This window comes from Nerophis ophidion, linkage group LG11 (genome assembly GCF_033978795.1).
Source record: "Nerophis ophidion isolate RoL-2023_Sa linkage group LG11, RoL_Noph_v1.0, whole genome shotgun sequence".
Classification (NCBI taxonomy): Eukaryota; Metazoa; Chordata; class Actinopteri; order Syngnathiformes; family Syngnathidae; genus Nerophis; species Nerophis ophidion.
The window spans coordinates 10723382-10747836 of record NC_084621.1 but is presented as its reverse complement, the minus strand read 5'-3'; the positions used below and the strand labels follow the sequence as shown (position 1 = coordinate 10747836).

The 24455-nt window shown below is 44.0% G+C and overlaps 1 protein-coding gene across 3 annotated transcripts in view; it reads left to right on the top strand.

The window, feature by feature from the left end:
* Positions 1-23366: 23366 nt before the first annotated feature.
* The window catches only part of grik5 (glutamate receptor, ionotropic, kainate 5), a 475370-nt gene continuing 474281 nt past the window's right edge, over positions 23367-24455 (top strand). For all 3 annotated transcript variants that reach the window (XM_061915085.1, XM_061915084.1, XM_061915082.1), the window contains exons 1-2: positions 23367-23569; positions 23693-23824. The gene's annotated coding sequence lies outside the window, so the exon portion shown is untranslated. The remainder of the gene's footprint in view (positions 23570-23692; positions 23825-24455) is intronic.

The window sequence follows — 24455 nt, the reverse complement described above, 5'->3', positions numbered from 1 at the left end:
GCTCAGACGAGGCACCAAGAATGTTGGGCAGAGTGTTTCCAGAGCCTGAAATGCTGGTGTCAGGGACAGACGCGGAAGGAGGTTTTTACAACAAAGTTGTAAAGAAAGCTTTGTGCTAAATCAGATCGCAGGTGGGTTTTTTTTACCCTTCGTGGTCATTTTCGCTGTGTTTGTTGCATATCTGTTGTGTTTTGCTTGATTGTAAAATATGTGGATGGAGGGGTGGTGTGACGTTCATATGTTGTCAATAACCAGTGTTTTACCCTTCATAGTTAATATTGTAAATCCCACATTCTTTATTTTCATGTACATTCTGCGTGTCTCATTCAGTTAAAAAAAACATTCGGTCATACCGTTTTTAGGATTCTGTTATGTCTTGTGATCATGTTTTGTTTAGTTCTGTTTGGTTTAAGACTCCATTGCTTCTTGTTTTGCACTTCTTTGTTTGCCATGGTTACCCATTAGTTTTCACCTGTCCCCATGTCACGCACCTGTTTTCACTAATCACCACAGTATTATTTAAGCCACAGTTACCAGGTAGTCAGCCTGGCGACATCACCCTCAACAAACCCATGATATCCATGCTGCCTTTTTTCATACCCTTTTCTCGGTCACGGTAAGTGCTTTCATTTTAGTTGTTTATGCCATTGTGCAAGTTTTAGTTTATGCCCATAGTTTTGCCGTAGCGCAAGTTTTGTTTTCTCAGCCAAGTTTTTGTACCTCCTTGTGAGCGCCTTTTGTTTGTTCCTGTGTTGATTTAAGATTAAATACTGTAATGTTCTTACCTTCGACCGTTGTCCGACCCAGTCGTTTTGCACCTCGGGAAAAAATGAACCCCACCACAGTCCCAGTCGTGACACATTCATCCATCCATCCATTTCCTACCGCTTATTCCCTTTGGGGTTGTGGGGGGCGCTGGTGCCTATCTCAGCTACAATCGGGCGGAAGGTGGGGTACACCCTGGACAAGTTGCCACCTCATCGCAGGGCCAACACAGATAGACAGACAACATTCAAACACTAGGGACCATTTAGTGTTGCCAATCAACCTATCCCCAGGTGCATGTCTTTGGAAGTGGGAGGAAGCCGGAGTACCCGGAGGGAACCCACGCATTCACGGGGAGAACATGCAAACTCCACACAGAAAGATCCTGACTACGCAGGACCTTTGTATTGTGAGGCAGACGCACTAACCCCTCTGCCATTGTGAAGCCCTGTGACACAATCAATTTGACCTTATTGGGAGGTTTTGTATTAGTGTTCCTAAAAATCCGATATACCTGCCCCTAAACACATTTTTTTTCTATAAATTTGGCTTGTATGGCTCTCTCAGTCAAAAAGTTTCCCGACCCCTGGTTCAAAGAAAAGGTCCCTAAAGAGGAGTCAGGTCCTGCTTCCTCTTAGCTCTGTAGCTCTCAGGTCAAGACAAAATGTTTCTGTGGATTATAATACATCAAAGAAACAGAACACCTTCATGTTGCTTCCCATCCTGCACAGTGGAGTTTTACAAGCCTTCTTCTTGGTAGGATCAAAGACAGCTTTTGTTTGCAAGCCTGGAACTCATTGAAGCACAAAGTTTTGTGATAACTTAGATAGAAATATCCTGGTGACATAAATTATGGTATTTTGAGAGGTAATCACTGAAGTCTGAGATCACTGAAGGCCTAGGTGGGAAACGCACAGGCCGCTGTCATGTCTGTTCATGTTTTTGTTTAGTTATGTTTTGTTTTGCTTTAGACTCCATTGTTTGTAGTTTTTGCACTTCCTTCTTTGTCTTATTACCATGCCAACTCATTAGTTTTCACCTAGTCCTCATATCACGCCCCTGTCCTCTTGTCTCACACCTGTTTTCACTAAACACCACGGTATTATTTAAGCCTGTCTGTGTCTGTTGTTCATTCTGGCAACATCACCTCCTTCATTCCCTCGATCACCTGCTATGCACCTTGTAATTCCATGTCAATGATCCATGTCCCGTTCTCGTTTTGTTCCAAGTAAGTTTTTCTCATTATTCATGCCACAGTGCAAGTGTTTTGTTTCGTGTTCATAGTTAATTACCTTTGTGCTAGTCTTTTGTTTCTTAGCCCAGCTTTTGTATAAAGCGGTATAGCTCGGTTGGTAGAGTGGCCGTGCCAGCAACTTGAGGGTTGCAGGTTCGATTCCCGCTTCTGCCATCCTAGTCACTGCTGTTGTGTCCTTGGGCAAGACACTTTACCCACGTGCTCCCAGTGCCACCCACACTGGTTTAAATGTAACTTAGATATTGGGTTTCACTATGTAAAGCGCTTTGAGTCACTAGAGAAAAGCGCTATATAAATATAAGTCACTCACTTGTACTGCCATTGTGCGTGCCTTTTGTTTGTTACAGTTTTTAGTTATAGTGTACATGAAAAATACAGTATGTACCTTCATTCACGCCTTGCTCGCGCCAACTTTCCTTTGCCTCGGAAAAACAATCCACGTCCAAGTCTGAGTCATGACAGATGTTGCCTGTATGAACAATAGAAACATCCATCCATCCATTTTCTACCGCTTATTCCCTTTTGGGGTCGCGGGGGGCGCTGGCGCCTATCTCAGCTACAATTGGGCGGAAGGCGGGGTACACCCTGGATAAGTCGCCACCTCATCGCAGGGCCAACACAGATAGACAGACAACATTCACACTCACATTCACACACTAGGGACCATTTAGTGTTGCCAATCAACCTATCCCCAGGTGCATGTCTTTGGAAGTGGGAAGAAGCCGGAGTACCCGGAGGGGACCCACGCATTCACGGGGAGAACATGCAAACTCCACACAGAAAGATCCCGAGCCTGGGATTGAACCCAAGGCTGCAGGACCTTCGTATTGTGAGGCAGACCCACTAACCCCTCTGCCACCGTGAAGCCACAACAGAAACAGACAGGCTTAAATAATACTGTGGTGATTAGTGAAAACAGGTGTGTGACATGAGGACAAGGTGAAAACTAATGAGTTGGCATGGTAATAAAACAAACAAGGAAGTGCAAAAACTAGAAACAATGGCGTCTGAAGCAAAACAGAACATAACTAAACAAAAACATGAAGAGACATGACAGCCGACACCGGTTAGAGTTACTTAAATCATTTGATCACAGCTGCAATTGTTGAATTGTCTACAGGACAGGTGACGGAATATAAATTGGGAAATGTGTGACATTTTTACACAAGGCGAAGAGTAACACCCGCCGCCAGTGTGAGCGGAAATTTGAAAGGCGCGTTAATGGAGGCATCGGGTGGCACGGAAATAATCAAATGACCTGCGCTGCGAGATGTCAGCCATTTTGGTTAGCAGGTGCGACATGTCTTTCCGGGGCCCCCGTATGAGGAGCAAAATGTAATTTGAGTTTTTGTATTTCCCACTCCCACGTGTAATAAAAGGTGGCCTGAGGGTGCCTTTGGCGTGACACGGCCGCGCTCTAATCATCTCCAGCCTGAGTGAGTGGCCCGGCGCTGTCATTTGCATTTCATTGGATGACACGCCGAGTGAAATAAACGCATTTGACAATACAAACGCTGACTTAGCAGGCAGTTTGAGAGCAGTAATAAATTGTGTTGTTTAAAGGCCTACTGAAAGCCACTACTAGCGACCACGCAGTCTGATAGTTTATATATCAATGATGAAATATTAACATTGCAACACATGCCAATACGGCCTTTTTAGTTTACTGAATTTTAAATTTCCCGCAAGGTATCCTGTTGAAAACGTCGCGGAATGATGACGCTTTTGTTGGAGCTGACATTTTATCCCAGCACCACTCACGGCCAAAAGTCGTCTGCTCTAATCGCATAATTACACAGTATTTTGGACATCTGTGTTGCTGAATCTTTTGCAATTTGTTCAATTAATAATGGAGACGTCAAAGAAGAATGCTGTTGGTGGAAAGCAGCAGCCTTTAGCAACCAAAACACAGCCGGTGTTTCTTTGTTTGTTGTGAAGCTTTAATATGGAACAGAGCGGTCAAGCGAACATGTTTCTCTACCACATGTCAACCGGCAGGTTTCGGTGAGAAAATTGTGGTAATAAGTCGGCTCTTGCCGAAGACATGAGCGGAGTTTGCGTCCTCCTGCTACTAGCGACCACGCAGTCTGATAGTTTATATATCAATGATGAAATATTAACATTGCAACACATGCCAATACGGCCGCTTTAGTTGACAAAATTTTAAATTTCCCGCAAGGTATCCTGTTGAAAACGTCGCGGAATGATGACGCTTTTGTTGGAGCTGACATTTTATCCCAGCACCACTCACGGCCAAAAGTCGTCTGCTCTAATCGCATAATTACACAGTATTTTGGACATTAGTGTTGCTGAATCTTTTGCAATTTGTTCAATTAATAATAGAGACGTCAAAGAAGAATGCTGTTGGTGGAAAGCGGTGGATTGCAGCTGCCTTTAGCAACCAAAACACAGCCGGTGTTTCTTTGTTTGTTGTGAAGCTTTAATATGGAACAGAGCGGTCAAGCGAACATGTTTCTCTACCACAAGTCAACCAGCAGGTTTCGGTGAGAAAATTGTGGTAATAAGTCGGCTCTTACCGAAGACATGAGTGGAGTTTGCGTCCTCCTGCAGCAGATGGGGCGGCATGGCGTAGCGGGTAGAGTGGCCGTGCCAGAAACCTGAGGGTTGCAGGTTCGCTTCCCACCTATTGACATCCAAATCGCTGCCGTTGTGTCCTTGGGCAGGACACTTCACCCTTTGCCCCCGGTGCCGCTCACACTGGTGAATGAATGATGAATGAATGATAGGTCGTGGTCGGAGGGGCCGTAGGTGCAAACTGGCAGCCACGCTTCCGTCAGTGTACCCCAGGGCAGCTGTGGCTACAGATGTAGCTTACCACCACCAGGTGTGAATGAATGATGGGTTCCAACTTCACTGTGAGCGCTTTGAGTATCTAACAATAGAAAAGCGCGGTATAAATCTAATCCATTATTATTATTATTATTATTATGTCAAAAAGGCAGCTGTGACTTTCTTGGCTCCTCCATATGGCTTCCCTCAGAGACACTGGCGGTCACCGCAGCCCTTTCACTTTCAGGTATGACTTTATAATCTCACTAAAACACTAGTAACACAATAAGCAGATAAGGGATTTTCCAGAATTATCCTAGTAAATGTGTCTAATAACACCTGAATCGCTTTTTTTTTAAGTCTCACCTTAAAACTCATCTGTATACTCTAGCCTTTAAATAGACCTCCTTTTTAGACCAGTTGATCTGCTGCTTCTTTTCTTTTTCCTATGTCCCCCCCTCCCTTGTGGAGGGGGTCCGGTCCGATGACCATGGATGAAGTACTGGCTGTCCAGAGTCGATACCCAGGATGGACCGCTCGCCTGTGTATCGGTTGGGGACATCTCTACGCTGCTGATCCGCCTCCGCTTGAGATGGTTTCCTGTGGACGGGACTCTCGCTGCTGTCTTGGATCCGCTCGAACTGAACTCTCGCGGCTGTGTTGGAGCCACTATGGATTGAACTTTCACAGTATCATGTTAGACCCGCTCGACATCCATTGCTTTCGGTCCCCTAGAGGGGGGGGGGTTGCCCACATCTGAGGTCCTCTCCAAGGTTTCTCATAGTCAGCATTGTCACTGGCGTCCCACTGGATGTGAATTCTCCCTGCCCACTGGGTGTGAGTTTTCCTGGCCCTTTTGTGGGTTCTTCCGAGGATGTTGTAGTCGTAATGATTTGTGCAGTCCTTTGAGACATTTGTGATTTGAGGCTATATACATAAACATTGATTGATTGATTGATTTTTCTCTCTAGTGTTTCACTCTAACTTTCCTCATCCACAAATCTTTCATCCTCACTCAAATTAATGGGGAAATAGTCGCTTTTTTGGTCCGAATCGCTCTCGCTGCTGGTGGCCATGATTGTAAACAATGTTCAGATGTGAGGAGCTCCACAACCCGTGATGTCACGCGCACATCGTCTGCTACTTCCGGTACAGGCAAGGCTTTTTTATTAGCGACCAAAAGTTGCGAAGTTTATCGTGGATGTTCTCTACTAAATCCTTTCAGCAAAAATATGGCGATATCGCAAAATGATCAAGTATGACACATAGAATGGACCTGCTATCCCCGTTTAAATAAGAAAATCTCATTTCAGTAGGACTTTAATTGGCTGGGGTTTTGTGTCACAAGCTGTTTCTTTCTGTTATTTGCAGGGAAAAGGGCTCCCGACCCTTGCTTGTTTCCGGGGAAAGAAAAAAGCCAACACGGCCCCACGCAGCACGCCGCCCCGAAGGTCTGTAAACAAGAAACATGACTCCTGCAACCCGCAGTGTCGCCACACTCACCCCAATATAACACCACACCTCTTTCTCCCGACACATTTTAATAAGACAAATGTGATGTTTTTGTCACGTCATTAATCACTGAAATAACAACTCTGAGATGGCGATAAAATTGACATTGTATTTCTCAGCCGCGCGGCGCTTGATAGCTCTGCCTCGTTGATCACCATTATCTGGAAATTAGCCCAATAACTGCTAATTGATGACATAATGAATTGTCATGTAACTCTGCTGGTTGCTGACAACACCCGGAGGCAGTGGGTCTCAAACGGGGGTACTTGAAGGGACTCCAAAGCCTACGTGAGATTTTTTATAAACTTTTAAAAAAACGCAACAATCCAAAAATCATTTAAAAGTTTATTTATCGAATAATACTTCAACAAAAATGTGAATTTAAGTTGTACTTGCCAACCTTGAAACCTCCGATTTCGGGAGGTGGGGGGCGTGGTCAGGGATTGGACAAGGGGCGTGGTTGGGGGCGGGGCGTTGTTAAGAGGGGAGGAGTATATTTACAGCTATCCATCCATCCATTTTTCTACCGCTTATTCCCTTTGGGGTCGCGGGGGGAAATGGTGCCTATCTCAGCTGCAATCGGGCGGAAGGCGGCATACACCCTGGACAAGTCGCCTCCTCATCGCAGTATGTGTAGAAATCTTTATTTATAATTGAATCACTTGACTATATCTTGTTTTCCAAATAGTTCAAGAAAGACCACTACAAATGAGCAATATTTTGCACTGTTGTACAATTTTATGAATCAGAAACTGATGACATAGTGCTGTATTTTAATTCTTTATATTTTTTATTTTTCAACCAAAAATGCTTTTCCCCGATTCAATCAATGTTTATTTATATAGCCCCAAATCACAAATGTCTCAAAGGACTGCACAAATCATTACGACTACGACATCCTCGGAAGAACCCACAAAAAGGGCAAGGAAAACTCACACCCAGTGGGCAGGGAGAATTCACATCCAGTGGGACGCCAGTGACAATTCTGACTATGAGAAACCTTGGGGAGGACCTCAGATGTGGGCAACCCCCCCCCCCCTCTAGGGGACCGAAAGCAATGGATGTCGAGCGGGTCTAACATGATACTGTGAAAGTTCAATCCATAGTGGCTCCAACACAGCCGCGAGAGTTCAGTTCAAAGCGGATCCAAGACAGCAACGAGAGTCCCGTCCACAGGAAACCATCTCAAGCGGAGGCGGATTAGCAGCGTAGAGATGTCCCCAACCGATACACAGGCGAGCGGTCCATCCTGGGTCTCGACTCTGGACAGCCAGTACTTCATCCATGGTCATCGGACCGGACCCCCTCCACAAGGGAGGGGGGGACATAGGGGAAAAAGAAAAGAAGCGGCAGATCAACTGGTCTAAAAAGGGAGTTTATTTAAAGGCTAGAGTATACAGATGAGTTTTAAGGTGAGACTTAAATGCTTCTACTGAGGTATCATATCGTACTTGAATTAAAAAAATGTTCACAGGGGGTACATCTCTGAAAAAAGGTTGAGAACCACTGCTCTAAAAGCCCTAGATGTTATTGTCACAAATGCATGCACAGTAGATGGCAGTATTGTCCTGTTTAAGAGTGTCGCAGCATTGCTGTTTACGGCAGACGGACTGCTTTACGGTAGACGAAAACGTGACTGCTGTTGTTGCGTGTTGTTGCCGAGCTGGCAGGACGTTAATGAGACTGCCTAACAATTAAAAAAACATAAGAAACCAAGAACCCGCCCTCAATCATGCTACAGTTATAACGTCATTGGGCAGGCACTCTGTTTATAATGTGGGAAAGCGGACGTGAAAACAGGCTGTCGACACGTCATTCGGGTCCGCATTGAGCTGAAGGGGGCGTGGCCTCCACCTCCGCCTGAATTTCGGGAGGGTTGGCAAGTATGATGTAAGTTCATAAACTGTGAAAAGAAATGCAACAATGCATTATTCAGTGTTGACAGCTAGATTTTTTTGTGGACATGTTCCATAAATATTGATGTTAAAGATTCCTTTTTTTGTGAAGAAATGTTTAGAATGAAATTGATGAATCCAGATGGATCTCTATTACAATCCCCAAAGAGGGCACTTTAAGTTGATGATTACTTCTATGTGTAAAAATCTTTACTTATAATTGAATCACTTGTTTATTTTTCAACAAGTTTTCAGTTATTTTTTTCCAAACAGTTCAAGAAAGACCAATATTTTGCACTGTTATACAATTTAATACATCAGAAACTGATGACATAGTGCTGTATTTTACTTCTTTATCTCTTTTTTTCAACCAAAAATGCTTTGCTCTGATTAGGGGGTACTTGAATTAAATAATGTTCACAGGGGGTACATCACTGAAAAAAGGTTGAGAACTACTGATTTATAGAGTCTAATATGTCACAAACTTGCATGGCAGCAGTAGTGGCGACCCCAAGAAGCAGGAACCAGGAGAGCGCAGAGCAGGTAAGATGCTTTTAAAATCATCAACAGAAGAGAATGAAACAGTCTTGCATGTAGAGTTTTAAACAAAAGTCAATCTTTGAGCCCTGAGGAGCGCGCGAGACAAGCATAAATAGAAACATGTTGATTGGCAGCCGGTGTTGACCAGCTGCCAATCAACAGCAGGTGAGGGGAAAAAACACAGCGCCCGGTGGGACAAGCAGGAAATGGAAACAAAATAAGAGCACTTATGAGACAAAGCTTGGCAAGGCTTATTGGAGCTATAGAGTGTTTTCTTTTTGGGCTCCAGTACTCTAGAACGCCCTCCCGGTAAAAGTTTGAGATGCCACCTCAGTAGAAGCATTTAAGTCTCACCTTAAAACTCATTTGTATACTCTAACCTTTAAATAGACCTCCTTTTTAGACCAGTTGATCTGCCGTTTCTATTCTTTTTCTCCTCTGTCCCCCCCTCCCTTGTGGAGGGGGTCCGGTCCGATGGCCATGGATGAAGTACTGGCTGTCCAGAGTCGGGACCCAGGATGGACCGTTCGTCCAGAGTCGGGACCCAGGATGGACCGTTCGTCCAGAGTCGGGACCCAGGATGGACCGTTCGTCCAGAGTCGGGACCCCTGATGGACCGTTCGTCCAGAGTCGGGACCCAGGATGGACCGTTCGTCCAGAGTCGGGACCCAGGATGGACCGTTCATCCAGAGTCGGGACCCAGGATGGACCGTTCGTCCAGAGTCGGGACCCAGGATGGACCGTTCGTCCAGAGTCGGGACCCAGGATGGACCGTTCGTCCAGAGTCGGTACCCAGGATGGACCGTTCGTCCAGAGTCGGGACCCAGGATGGACCGTTCGTCCAGAGTCGGGACCCAGGATGGACCGTTCGTCCAGAGTCGGGACCCAGGATGGACCGTTCGTCCAGAGTCGGGACCCAGGATGGACCGTTCGTCCAGAGTCGGGACCCAGGATGGACCGTTCGTCCAGAGTCGGGACCCAGGATGGACCGTTCGTCCAGAGTCGGGACCCAGGATGGACCGTTCGTCCAGAGTCGGGACCCAGGATGGACCGTTCGTCCAGAGTCGGGACCCAGGATGGACCGTTCGTCCAGACTCGGGACCCCTGATGGACCGTTCGTCCAGACTCGGGACCCCTGATGGACCGTTCGTCCGGACTCGGGACCCCTGATGGACCGTTCGTCCGGACTCGGGACCCCTGATGGACCGTTCGTCCGGACTCGGGACCCCTGATGGACCGTTCGTCCGGAGTCGGGACCCTGGATGGACCGTTCGTCCGGAGTCGGGACCCCGGATGGACCGTTCGTCCGGAGTCGGGACTCCGGATGGACCGTTCGTCCGGAGTCGGGACCCAGGATGGACCGTTCGTCCGGAGTCGGGACCCAGGATGGACCGTTCGTCCGGAGTCGGGACCCAGGATGGACCGTTCGTCCGGAGTCGGGACCCCGGATGGACCGTTCGTCCGGAGTCGGGACCCAGGATGGACCGTTCGTCCGGAGTCAGGACCCAGGATGGACCGTTCGTCCGGAGTCGGGACCCAAGATGGACCGTTCGTTTAGAGTCGGGGCCCAGGATTTATCTGAGAGCCAGGTGCAGTCATCAAAAGAGCCACATCTGGCTCTAGACCCATAAGTCCCCTACCCCGTGTTTCAGGGCTTCTTTAGGCCTACTTAGAGTACAAATACAACGGAAATTAAACTTTATTGTTGCATCCACAGGACACGACGGCACTGCTTTGTCATATCACTTGCGTGAAAGTGAACATTTAAGACAGATTTATGCGCCGGGATCTGCTTTTTATTGTCACTTTATTGTCGGAGAGGGGCAGGCTGTCACCTGGCCGGCATCTTTAAAATACTGCTGTAGGGCCGCAGTGTTGTCACCAGCAATTAAAGAGGCACCCCGTGACAAAAATCAATGATGCAACACAGTGTGGTGAGTAACACCCCCCCCCCCCCCCCCCAGGATGCAGAATGCTGCTGCAAGGGGGCCAAGAGGAAAAAAGACCTATATTGAAAGGTCTGCGCGCAGAAAAAGAAGCGAGGCCCGGCGTTCTCGTCTCGTTATAGGCGAAGAGACAGCGTGGCGTGATAGAAGTTTGGCCGGCGACATCAGACAGCGGCCTCTCTGGAGACCGCTGTCTGCTCGCCGCGGCGGCGGTGTGGTTGCTTTGTGTGAGTGAGCGTTATAAATAGTGAGGAGGACGTCGGCTCCTTTCAAGGAGGTCCCACGCGACGTGTCGGCCGCCCCGGAGGACACCAGATGACTTTTTAGTCAAGCGAGGATGTCGACATGCTTCTTACCAGCATGCGCTTGTTATGGCAAACATGCTGCCCGCCTCTCGGCTCGCAGGTTGAGAATTGAGATGGTTTAACCTGCGTGTACGGCCGGGGTCAGCAACCTGCAGTGACGTGCAGGCAGGGGAGGTTTTATAGTTTTGTGCATATGAAATAGGATTAGCCACGTTGCCATAAATGGAAATTAAATAATATAAAAGAACCCAGAGATGTAGGGGTGCTTTATTTTTTGTTTTCCTTTTGTAGATGTTAAATTTGCAGATGATTACTGCAATAAATATTTCAAAAAGATTCATTGCTCTTCCTTTTTGCTTTTACCAGTAGCAGTTTAGAAGTCCATCCATCCATCCACCCATCCATTTTCTACCGCTTGTTCCCTTTTGGGGTCGCGGGGGGCGCTGGCGCCTGTCTCAGCTACAATCGGGCGGAAGGCGGGGTACACCCTGGACAAGTCGCCACCTCATCACAGGGCCAACACAGATAGACAGACAACATTCACACTCACATTCACACACTAGGGCCAATTTAGTGTTGCCAATCAACTTAACACCAGGTGCATGTCTTTGGAAGTGGGAGGAGCCTATCCCCAGGTGCATGTCTTTGGAGGTGGGAGGAGCCTATCCCCAGGTGCATGTCTTTGGAGGTGGGAGGAGCCTATCCCCAGGTGGATGTTTTTGAAGGTGGGAGGAAGCCGGAGTACCCGGAGGGAACCCACGCACTCACGGGGAGAACATGCAAACTCCACACAGAAAGATCCCGAGCCTGGATTTGAACCCAGGACTGCAGGACCTTCGTATTGTGAGGCAGACGCACTAACCCCTCTGCCACCGTGAAGCCAGTTTAGAAGTCTGGAGTAAAAAAAAGTGCACAAGTAGGTCAAATGCATGAGTTAATTTCAGGTGGTTAATCAAAGATCTATACAACATTATCTGATATGATTTCACAGTTTAAAGCACTATTTATGTATTTTTTTATGATAAATAAGTGCTAAAAATGTTTTTGCTTGCGCGCTTTGCATGCTCACATGAATTATTTGTGCCCCAGTACAGTATTCGGTCTAGTGACGCCCCTAATGTCCATCCATCCATCCATCTTCTTCCGCTTATCCGAGGTCAGGTCGCGGGGGCAACAGCCTAAGCAGGGAAGCCCAGACTTCCCTCTCCCCAGCCACTTCGTCTAGCTCTTCCCGGGGGATCCCGAGGTGTTCCCAGGCCAGCCGGGAGACATAGTCTTCCCAACGTGTCCTGGGTCTTCCCCGTGGCCTCCTACCGGTGGGACGTGCCCTAAACACCTCCCTAGGTAGGCGTTCGGGTGGCATCCTGACCAGATGCCCGAACCACCTCATCTGGCTCCTCTCCATGTGGAGGAGCAGCGGCTTAACTTTGAGTTCCTCTCGGATGACAGAGCTTCTCACCCTATCTCTAAGGGAGAGACCCGCCACACGGCGGAGGAAACTCATTTCGGCCGCTTGTACCCGTGATCTTATCCTTTCGGTCATGACCCAAAGCTCATGACCATAGGTGAGGATGGGAACGTAGATCGACCGGTAAATTGAGAGCTTTGCCTTCCGGCTCAGCTCCTTCTTCACCACAACGGATCGGTACAACGTCCGCATTACTGAAGACACCGCACCGATCCGCCTGTCGATCTCACGATCCACTCTTCCCTCACTCGTGAACAAGACTCCTAGGTACTTGAACTCCTCCACTTGGGGCAGGGTCTCCTCCCCAACCCGGAGATGGCATTCCACCCTTTTCCGGGCGAGAACCATGGACTCGGACTTGGAGGTGCTGATTCTCATTCCGGTCGCTTCACACTCGGCTGCAAACCGATCCAGTGAGTTCCTTAAGGCTCTGGATGCTGTGGGGTTGTCTTGGTTGACAAGACTCTGCAGCATCGCGTGGACATCGGGGGCGGTACCTCTGGATTGGCAGACCGGGGTGGTGGTTCCTCTCTTTAAGAAGGGGGACCGGAGGGTGTGTTCCAACTATGGTGGGATCACACTCCTCAGCCTTCCCGGTAAGGTTTATTCAGGTGTACTGGAGAGGAACTTACGCCGGATAGTCGAACCTCGGATTCAGGAGGAACAGTGTGGTTTTCGTCCTGGTCGTGGAACTGTGGACCAGCTCTATACTCTCGGCAGGGTTCTTGAGGGTGCATGGGAGTTTGTCCAACCAGTCTACATGTGCTTTGTGGACTTGGAGAAGGCATTCGACCGTGTCCCTCGGGAAGTCCTGTGGGGAGTGCTCAGAGAGTATGGGGTATCGGACTGTCTTATTGTGGCGGTCCGATCCCTGTATGCTTGCCCTTTTGTGGGTTCTTCCGAGGATGTTGTAGTCGTAATGATTTGTGCAGTCCTTTGAGACATTTGTGATTTGGGGCTATATAAATAAACATTGATTGATTGATTGATTGATGATCAGTGCCAGAGCTTGGTCCGCATTGCCGGCCCCTAATGTAAAAAGAAAGAAATGTAAAAAGAAAAAAAAACAATTATATTGTTATATGTATCCAGTGATTATACTACAGCAGGGGTCGGGAACCTTTTTGGCTGAGAGAGCCATGAAAGCCAAATATTTAAAAATGTATTTCCGTAAGAGCCATATAATATTTAATAACACTGAACACAACTAAACACGTGCATTTTTAAGTAAGACCAACATTTCTAGAGTATAATAGGTCTCTTATTCTTTGTAATACCATTGTTATCCTGAAGCTAACTGTGGTGGGGGTGTGACCTGTGGGCCTGCAGCAAACTAGGGTGTCCCAGGACCGGCCTCGAAATCAGCGACAGGTGCGTAGATGGCCCACCTGGGCCTTTTTATCTAATCACCTGTCGCTCTGTTATAACCAGCAGCCAGGAGGAGAGACGGGGTGGAGGCTGTAGCCCAGGGGTCGGGAACATTTTTGGCTGAGAGAGCCATGAAAGCCAAATATTTTAAAATGTATTTCCGTAAAAGCCATATAATATTTGTTTTTACACTGAACAAAACTAAACGCGTGCATTTTTAAGTAAGACCAACATTTCTAGAGTATAATAGGTCTCTTATTCTTTGTAATATTGTTATTCTGAAGCTAACTGTGGTGGGGGCGTGGCCTGCGGGCCTGCAGCAAACTTGGGTGTCCCAGGACCGGCCTCGAAATCAGCGACAGGTGCGTAAATGGCCCCACTGGGCCTTGTTATCTAATCACCTGTCGCTCTGTTATAAGCAGCAGCCAGGAGGAGAGATGGGGTTGGGGCTGGAGCCCAGGGTCGGAAGCCAAATATTTTAAAAACGTATTTCCGTGAGAGCCATATTATATTTAGGTAATACTTTGATATGGGGAACATATTCACCATTAATTATTTGCTTATTAACATGCAAATTCGTAACATATTGGCTCTTAATTAGTCATTTTTAAGTACTTATTAATGCCTTTTTCTGCATGGCCGTATTTTACAAGCAGTAAGCCATTAACTAAGAGTTTTCCCTCAATAACCTCAGAATTATTGCTTATTAGTGCCCCTAACCCTTATATGGTCCCCTAGTGTCCAAATAACTCTTGATTAAGTCTTTGTTACTTGGAATATGTTCCCCATACTAAAGTGTTACCAAGATTTTTTAACACTGAATACAACTAAATGTGTGCATTTTAAAGTTAGACCAACATTTTTAGAGTATAATAAGTCTCTTATTCTTTTTATTAACATTGTTATTCTGAAGCTAACAAATAATAAATAAAATACTTGTTACCATTAATGCAACTTCTAGGATTGATGGAATAAAACGCATGAGAATGTTTTTAATTTTGAACGTTATTTTTAACCTTGTGATTACCAGCCGAATCATTCATTACTTATCATGTTAAGCAATGTCAGTTAAGATTTATCTGAGAGCCAGATGCAGTCATCAAAAGAGCCACATCTGGCTCTAGAGCCACAAGTTCCCTACCACTGCTGGAGCCAGAGCGCGAGCGAGAGAGAAAAAGACAATTGCTGGAAAGCAACTGAGAGACTTATTGAAAAATAAAACAATATTGTAACCCTGAAACAGGCTCTCATGTCGGTGCTTGGTGGTCTGAAGAACCCCCAGGAGGGCAAGCCCCACACTAACCAATAATAAATAAATAACTTCTTACCATTAACGCAACTTCTTGAACATAAAAAAGCATGAGAATGTTTTTTTATTTTTAACGTTATTTTTAACACTGTGATTACAAGTGGAATTATTCATTACTTATCGTGTTAAGCAATGTCAGCTAAGATTTATCTGAGAGCCAGATGCAGTCATCAAAAGAGCCACATCTGGCTCTAGAGCCATAGGTTCCCTACCCCTGCACTACATTTTTAATTCTAAGAGAGACAAAACTCAAATAGAATTTTAAAATCCAAGAAAATATTTTAAAAACTTGGTCTTCACTTGTTTAAATAATTTCATTAAACACATATACCTTTTTACCTTTTAAATTTCTTCCTCTTCTTTCCTGACAATTTAAATCAATCTTCAAGTAGTTTTATTGTTCTTGATTGTAAAGAATAATAAATACATTTTAATTTAATTATTCATTTTAGCTTTATGTTTTTTCGACGAAGAATATTTGTGAAATATTTCTTCAGACTTATGATTAAAATTCCCAAAAAGTATTCTGGCAAATCTAGAAAATCTGTAAAAATCAAATTTAAACCTTATTTCAAAGTCTTTTGAATTTCTTTTAAAATTTTTGTTCTGGAAAATATACAAGAAATAATGATTTGTCTTTGTTTGTGGTCCAATTTGTTATATATTTTAACAAAGTGCAGATTGGATTTTAACCTATTCAAAACGTCTCATCAAAATTTTAAAATTAATCTTAAGCAGGAAAAATTACTAATGATGTTACATGAATTCATTTTTTTTTAATCAAAAAGATTCGAATTACTTAGTTTTTCTCTTTTTTTTTCCGGTTGAAGTATGAATTTTAAAGAGTTGAAATTGAAGGTAAACTATGTTTCAAAATTAAATTTTCTTTTTTTTTTCCTGTTTTCTCTTCTTTTAAACCGTTCAATTAAGTGGTTTTTTTCATCATTTATTCGCTACAAAAAACCTTCCGTAAATGAAAAAAATGTACGACGGAATGACAGACAGAAATACCCATTTTTTAAAATATATATATATATTTATTTATTAAAGGTAAATTGAGCAAATTGGCTATTTCTGGCAATTTATTTAAGTGTGTATCAAACTGGTAGCCCTTCGCATTAATCAGTACCCAAGAAGTAGCTCTTGGTTTCAAAAAGGTTGGTGACCCCTGCTCTATAGGGTTCATATCTTTATAAATCTGACTGTGATGAAGTCAGTGCCTCACCAGCCATGAACCTCACCGCACGTCACTGCCCTAGTGGTTCCCTGGACCTCTTTCAGAGATGTGTGAAAATGGAAAGAGATGAAGAAAAAAATATTTTTTGTAGGAGAACATAAATGACAAAAACCTTCCTAACTGTTATAAATCCCACTGTTTATATTATACAAACCCCGTTTCCATATGATCATCATCAATCTTTATTGCAGACCTTAAGATCCATTAAACATATAAAAAACACAATACAAAACATTCAAAACAAGACGCTAAAATATTGAAAAAAACAAAACAATAAAAAGTAACATAAAGCCCAAATGTCAGTTTCTAACATACAGTGGGACAAAAAAGTATTTAGTCAGCCAGCGATTGTGCAAGTTCTCCCACTTAAAATGATGACAGAGGTCTGTAATGTTCATCATAGGTACACTTCAACTGTGAGAGACAGAATGTGGAAAAAAAATCCAGGAATTTTAAATAATTTATTAGTAAATTATGGTGGAAAATAAGTATTTGGTCAAGCATTCAAAGCTCTCACTGATGGAAGGAGGTTTTGGCTCAAAATCTCACGATACATGGCCCCATTCATTCTTTCCTTAACACGGATCAATCGTCCTGTCCCCTTAGCAGAAAAACAGCCCCAAAGCATGATGTTTCCACCCCCATGCTTCACAGTAGGTGTGGTGTTCTTGGGACGCAACTCAGTATTCTTCTTCCTCCAAACCACGACGAGTTGAGTTTATACCAAAAAGTTCTATTTTGGTTTCATGACATTCTCCCAATCCTCTGCTGTATCATCCATGTATCCATTTTGGTATAAACAAAATAGAGAGCCCCTATTCACTCCATTGTTAGCGGACATTTTACTTATTTATTTAAATATAACTTAGAATGCAAAAAAATATGAGTGTTCATGTTTTATATAGGGATTGTGAATAATGGACAGCACATCTCTCTCTAATTGTTGTGTACTCCCAGTATGACTGATCTGATACTATTGTCCGAGTGCAGAAGTGATACTTCAGTGATGTTAATCTACAGAAATGACCGAAGACGTTCGGAGCGGAATATCCAAAATGGCTTACTAAATTTGTTGCATTTTGTGATGTTTGGACGGTATTTTCACTTAATTTGCGGATTGTAAATACAATTGTGTGGCGGTTTTGCTCCTCAGGCAGGCATGTGATTTTTCCGTCTAAAGTCGGAATTTCGTTTTTTTTAATCTCGGGGGGGGGGGGGAGTAAAATGTAAACGATGAAAACGGACATGCTGATTATCGGTCCTGCTAGACACCGACCTCTAATAATACAACTTTAACATTTGACAACCAAATAATAAAACAAGGTGACTCTGTAAAAAATCTGTGTATTATCTTCGACCCAACTCTCTCCTTTGAGTCACACATTAAAAGCGTTACTAAAACGGCCTTCTTTCATCTCCGTAATATCGCTAAAATTCGCTCCATTTTGTCCACTAAAGACGCCGAGATCATTATCCATGCGTTTGTTACGTCTCGTCTCGATTACTGTAACCTATTATTTTCGGGTCTCCCCATGTCTAGCATTAAAAGATTACAGTTGGTACAAAATGCGGCTGCTAGACTTTTGACAAGAACAAGAAAGTTTGATCATATTACGCCTGTACTGTATATACCTTTATATACATATATACATACATATATATCTATACTGTATATACCTTTATATACATATATACCTACATATATATCTATACTGTATATACCTTTATATACATATATACCTACATATATATCTATACTGTATATACCTTTATATACATATATACATACATATATATCTATACTGTATATACCTTTATATACATATATACCTACATATATATATACTGTATATACCTTTATATACATACATACCTACATATATATCTATACTGTATATACCTTTATATACATATATACCTACACATATATCTATACTGTATATACCTGTGTATCGGTTGGGGACATCTCTACGCTGCTGATCCGCCTCCGCTTGGGATGTTTTCCTGCCGGCTCCGCTGTGAACGGGACTCTATCTGCTGTGTCGGATCCGCTTTGAACTGAACTCTCGCGACTGTGTTGGATCCTCTATGGATTGAACTTTCACAGTATCATGTTAGACCCGCTCGACATCCATAGCTTTCGGTCCCCTAGAGGGGGGGGGGTTGCCCACATCTGAGGTCCTCTCCAAGGTTTCTCATAGTCAGCATTGTCACTGGCGTCCCACTGGATGTGAATTCTCCCTGCCCACTGGGTGTGAGTTTTCCTTGCCCTTTTGTGGGTTCTTCCGAGGATGTTGTAGTCGTAATGATTTGTGCAGTCCTTTGAGACATTTGTGAATTGGGGCTATATAAATAAACATTGATTGATTGATTGATTGATGTCGGTTCTCGAGAGAAAGGACGCTTTCACTCAAATAAAAATAATTCTTATTTGAGTGTTTGTATATGCAAATCTTTCGTTTTTATTTGTTAAAGTTTTTGTTCTTATTTTTTACAACGAAAGACACGTTTGCTGGGAGCGTCCTGCCCGGTTTTGGTGACGTCTTGTTAATCAACTTCTGGTTGTCGTTGCTTCAGTATCGATCGATCACTCTGTCTTGAGCTCACAGGCCTACTGTGTCATGTGGCTTTAATGTGCGCAGTTTAATGTCTTAATTGCTGACAGTTATCAATCAATCAATCAATCAATGGATGTCGAACGTGTCTAACATGATATTGTGAATAGTTCAGTCCAAAGTGGATCCAACACAGCCGCGAGAGTCCAGTCCAAAGCGGATCCAAAACAGTAGCAAGAGACCCGTCCATAGTGGAGCCAACAGGAAACCATCCCAAGCGGAGGTGGATCAGCTGCTCAGAGATGTCCCAAGCAGATACACAGGCGAGCGGTCTATCCTGGGTCCCGACTCTGGACAGCCAGAACTTCATCCATGGCCACCGGACCGGACCCCCTCCACAAGAGAGTGGGACATAGGAGAAAAAGAAAAGAAACGGCAGATCAACTGGTCCAAAAAGGGAGTCTATGTGAAGGCTAGAGTATACAAATAAGTTTTAAGATGAGACTTAAATGCTTCTACTGAGGTGGCATCTCGAACTGTTACCGGGAGGGCATTCCAGAGTACTGGAGCCCGAACGGAAAACGCTCTATAGCCCGCAGACTTTTTTTGGGCTCTAGGAATCACTAATAAGCCGTAGTCCTTTGAAGGCAGATTTCTTGCCGGGACATATGGTACAATACAATCGGCAAGATAGGATGGAGCTAGACCGTGTAGTATTTTATACGTAAGTAGTAAAACCTTAAAGTCACATCTTAAATGCACAGGAAGCCAGTGCAGGTGAGCCAGTATAGATATATATGTAGGTATATATGTATATAAAGGTATATACAGTATAGATATATGTAGGTATATATGTATATAAAGGTATATACAGTATAGATATATATGTAGGTATATATGTATATAAAAGTACATACAGTATAGATATATATGTAGGTATATATGTATATAAAGGTATATACAGTATAGATATATATGTATGTATATATGTATATAAAGGTATATACAGTATAGATATATATGTAGGTATATATGTATATAAAGGTATATACAGTACAGGCGTAATATGATCAAACTTTCATGTTCTTGTCAAAAGTCTAGCAGCCGCATTTTGTACCAACTGTAATCTTTTAATGCTAGACATGGGGAGACCCGAAAATAATACGTTACAGTAATCGAGACGAGACGTAACAAACGCATGGATAATGATCTCGGCGTCTTTAGTGGACAAAATGGAGCGAATTTTAGCGATATTACGGAGATGAAAGAAAGCCGTTTTAGTAACGCTTTTAATGTTATGTGGTTATACTCGCTCATATTCGCGTATGTCGTTATTTATCGGAGAAAGACATTAATGTATTGTTTTAGTGTTAGCATTTAAGCTAACTAGTGCTGGCGAGCTTCTCCGGTCCGTCAGTTTAGACTTAGACAACTTTTATTGATAAATAATGGGAATTGTTCTGTGTTATCAATCACGGTTTTACACAAATTTTACGTTCTATGATTATAATTTTTATTGTTTCATCTTTAGTGAAGACTCTTGCTTTTCAAACCGTTTACTTTGAAAGTTTCACTTCCGTTACCGTTTTAGTGCGCGTTGATGTTAACTTCCCTGCCACTTTAAAGTATTTGAGGCAATATTGACTTCTACATTTCTGTCTTTTTAAAAGAAGTGAATTGAAGTAATGTGGCAGTACTGTAAATAAACTGTAGATGATAACACTGATCAATGTGGATGTGAAATGAACACAAGATGTAAATATTAGTGACTAAATACTGTTGGGACTGAACCATATACAGTGATTCATTAGGATAATTGGGGTATGTATGTTCTATTAATGATGTTTTCATGTCTTTAAATACTAAAATATTTTCTTCCAATGGTGCTGTCTTTCTTAATTTTAGCATGTTAAATTGGTGAAAAACCAGGAGCTTCGGGGGGCGTTTTTCATTGTGGTCAAATCACATGTCTGCTCAGGGTCCCTTGGACCACCAATGACGGACATGACAGCCTCGGTCATATTTGTGAACCTCGTCTTTATTTTTCAATAAATGTTCTCTATAAGCTTTTCAGCCAATGTCTCTCAACTCCTCCTCTCCTTCCCGACTGCTGCCTTTAACAGAGCGACAGGTGATTAGACAAACACTCTCAGGTGTGTCATCTATGCACCTGTCGCTAATTTCGAAGCCGGTTATGCCACACCCTGCTTCGCTGCAGGTCTGCAGGCCACGCCCCCCACAAATTGATTATGGTTTAAAGCAGGGGTCGGCATACCAAAATGTTGAAAGAGCCATATTGGACCAAAAATGCAAAAAAATTAAAAGCCATATTACATACAGATAGTTTCATGAGATATACACTGAATTAACAGGACTTAAAGGAAACTAAATGAGCTCAAATATAGCTACAAATGAGGCATAATGATGCAATATGTACATACAGCTAGCCTAAATAGCATGTTAGCATGGATTAGCTTACAGTCATGCAGTGAACAAATATGTCTGATTAGCACTCCACATAAGTTAATAACATCAACAAAATTCACGTTTGGGCATTCATGTACAACGTTATAAGTTTGGTGGACAAAATGAGACAGAAAAAGAAGTGGCATAAATCACGTCTTAGAAAGTCAGAGAAAGTTATGCATTAGGGCTGGGCGCATCGATACCAAGTATCGATAGTATCGATACTTGGTGAGTATCGGTATCGTATCGATACTGGCGTGATGGTATCGACACTTCACCAAATTAAGCGAATTACTCCGATTTAAAAAAAAAGTGAGCGCAGTGCTCCTCACCACTCCACCCTCCTCCCTAGTGATGGGTCGCGAACTAGATTTAAAAACACTTTAAAAATTCATCTTCAACGCAAAATAAAATAAAATAAATACAATTAACATGACGCTTGGTGCGTTCGCGCACACACATCAGTATAATTCGCACCGTGGTTCACTCGGACACACACACACACACACACATACACACACACACACACACACACACACACACACACACGCGTGCATTTCCAGTGCGACTTAATGTCTTGGTAGTAAACTGTAAAGTATTTTATTGCACTAAAATAACGATAAGAATTTCTCAGTTCTTTTGTTTTGTGTTCATTTTTACAACTGTTTAATAACTAGTGTTTTCTTTTGTACTTCAGTTCTTGTGTGTTGTGAGGCGACAATCCAGGTTCAGTAGTTGTTTGCACCTTATTTGCATTACTTTATTGCCATTGATATTACTTTTGTAATAAATGTTTTATTTTTCGACTTAAATCGTCGTCCTGTGTTGTATTATTATCATAATCAATTAATAGAGGCAAAAGTACAAATTTGTTTTTCAAAAGTACCGAGGATGTGGTAGTGGTTTGTGCAGCCCTTTGAGACACTAGTGATTTCGGGCTATATAAGTAAACATTGATTGATTGATTGATTGATTGACTAAAACACTAGCAACACAATAGAAAGATGAGGGATTTCCCAGAATTATCCTAGTAAATGTGTCTAAAAACATCTGAATCTGTCCCAATGCAATTGCCTTTTTTTTTTAAACTTTATTTATTTTTTCTAGTCCTTCGCTATCAATATCACCATCCATGAATCTTTCATCCTCGCGCAAATTAATGGGGAAATTGTCGCTTTCTCAGGCCGAATAGCTCTTGCTGCTGGAGGCTCCCATTATAAACAATGTGAGGACGTGAGGAGCCCTCACACTTGTGAAATCATCGTCTGCTACTTCCGGTACAGGCAAGGCTTTTTTATCAGCACCAAAAGTTGCGGACTTTATCGTCGATGTTCTCTACTAAATCCTTTCAGCAGAAATATGGCGAAATGATCAAGTATGACACACAGAATGGACCTGCTATCCCCGTTTAAATAAGAGAATCACATTTCAGTAGGCCTTTAAGCCAACATAATAAACATTGGCTCTAAATATCGGTGTCTCTGACAAATGATCAATATCGGTATCGGCCTGGAACAACATATTTGTCCATCTCTTGCGTGTGTGTGTGAGATGCTCAGCGAGAAACGTGTGCGAGACTCGGTGGTGTGATAACATTTATCACGCCGAGCATGAAGCCATGTCAAACTCTGTCAGGGTAGTTTAGCCCGACTGCGGGTGTGCAACGTCCACACTCCGCTGTGTGCTTAATGTCCTCTCTCCTCCTCATCACCATTTCTTTGTTTTTGTGTGCCTTGCTTCTTCTAACACAAGCTTTATCGCGCAGACTGACAGAGGAGAAGAGCAGTGGGGGGGCAGTTGATATTCATCTTTGAGGAAAAATACCTTGGAGGGAGAGAGAGAGAGGGAGAGAAGGAGTGGGGGGGGGGGGGGGGGGGGTGGAGCAGAGAGAGAGAGAGAGAGAGAGAGGTGGCAAAGTGAATGCAGCTGAATCACAGTGAGAAGTCCACCAGGTGGATGCGGGGACGGATGGATGCATGGATGGATGGATAAACGCCAGCCGGATCAACAAATGGATAACCTGGACGTCGGAGGCGGGTGACGAGTGAAGGAGCAAGGACGCCGGGAGTCGCCTGCGTCTCCTGTGGTAGAGCTGCAGTGGAAGTAACGGCGCGCAAGTCATTCCTGGCCAGGAAGCCGACGGAGGGAATTCAAAGTGGTGAGCATTGAGGGTCCTTGAACGCACCACGTTAGGGAACACTCACTGAAATGACAACTACTCCGCACTTGATGTGTGTGTGTGTGTGTGTGTGTGTGTGTGTGTGTGTGTTTCCACCCCCAGCTGAGTGTGTGTCCATACAGCCAGCACATTGGTATTCAGCCCAGGAAGCTCCACGATCTCACTGCGCCTTTCCCCAGGATGGGATCACAGAGCTGGGATTGTGTGAGCCAGGAGAGAGCCTCCCTCCAATGGGTGAGTGTCCATCCTTCCATCCCTCCATCCCTCCATCCTTCTTCCTCTCATTCCTCCCCTCTTCAGTCTGCTCTTTCTGCTGTCCGGAGATTCCCCCCCCTCTCTCTCTCTCCCTCATCGCGTCAACCGGTGTCTTTCCTTCTGTCTCCCGCACTCCTCCTCCTCCTCCTCCCCCCCACCTGTTTGCCTCCCACCCCTCCTTATTTGCTCTCCTCCATCTTCATCTTTTTTTCCCCATTAAGCATTATTCCTTCCTTCTGTTCTTTCCTCATCTAGCATCCTCACTTCCTTCTGTCCTTTCATCCTCAAGCATCATTCCTTCCTTCACCCAGCATCCATCCCTCTGTTTTTTCCTCAGCCGGCATCCATCCTTCTGTCCTCTCTCCATCAAGCATCCATCCTCCCCCCCTCTCTCCATCACACCCCCTTATGTCTGTCCATTCAACCAGTGTCCTTCGCTCTCTACTCTAATGTCCTCTCCTCATCCAGAATCCATCCCGCCATTTTCCCATCCATCTTTATGTATGTCTCCTCAGCCGGCATCCATCCTCCTCTCTGCCTTCTGTTCAAGTGTCCTCATCCAGCCTGTCCTCCTCTGATCCAACCCTTGCAAGTGTCCTAAACCTGGGTC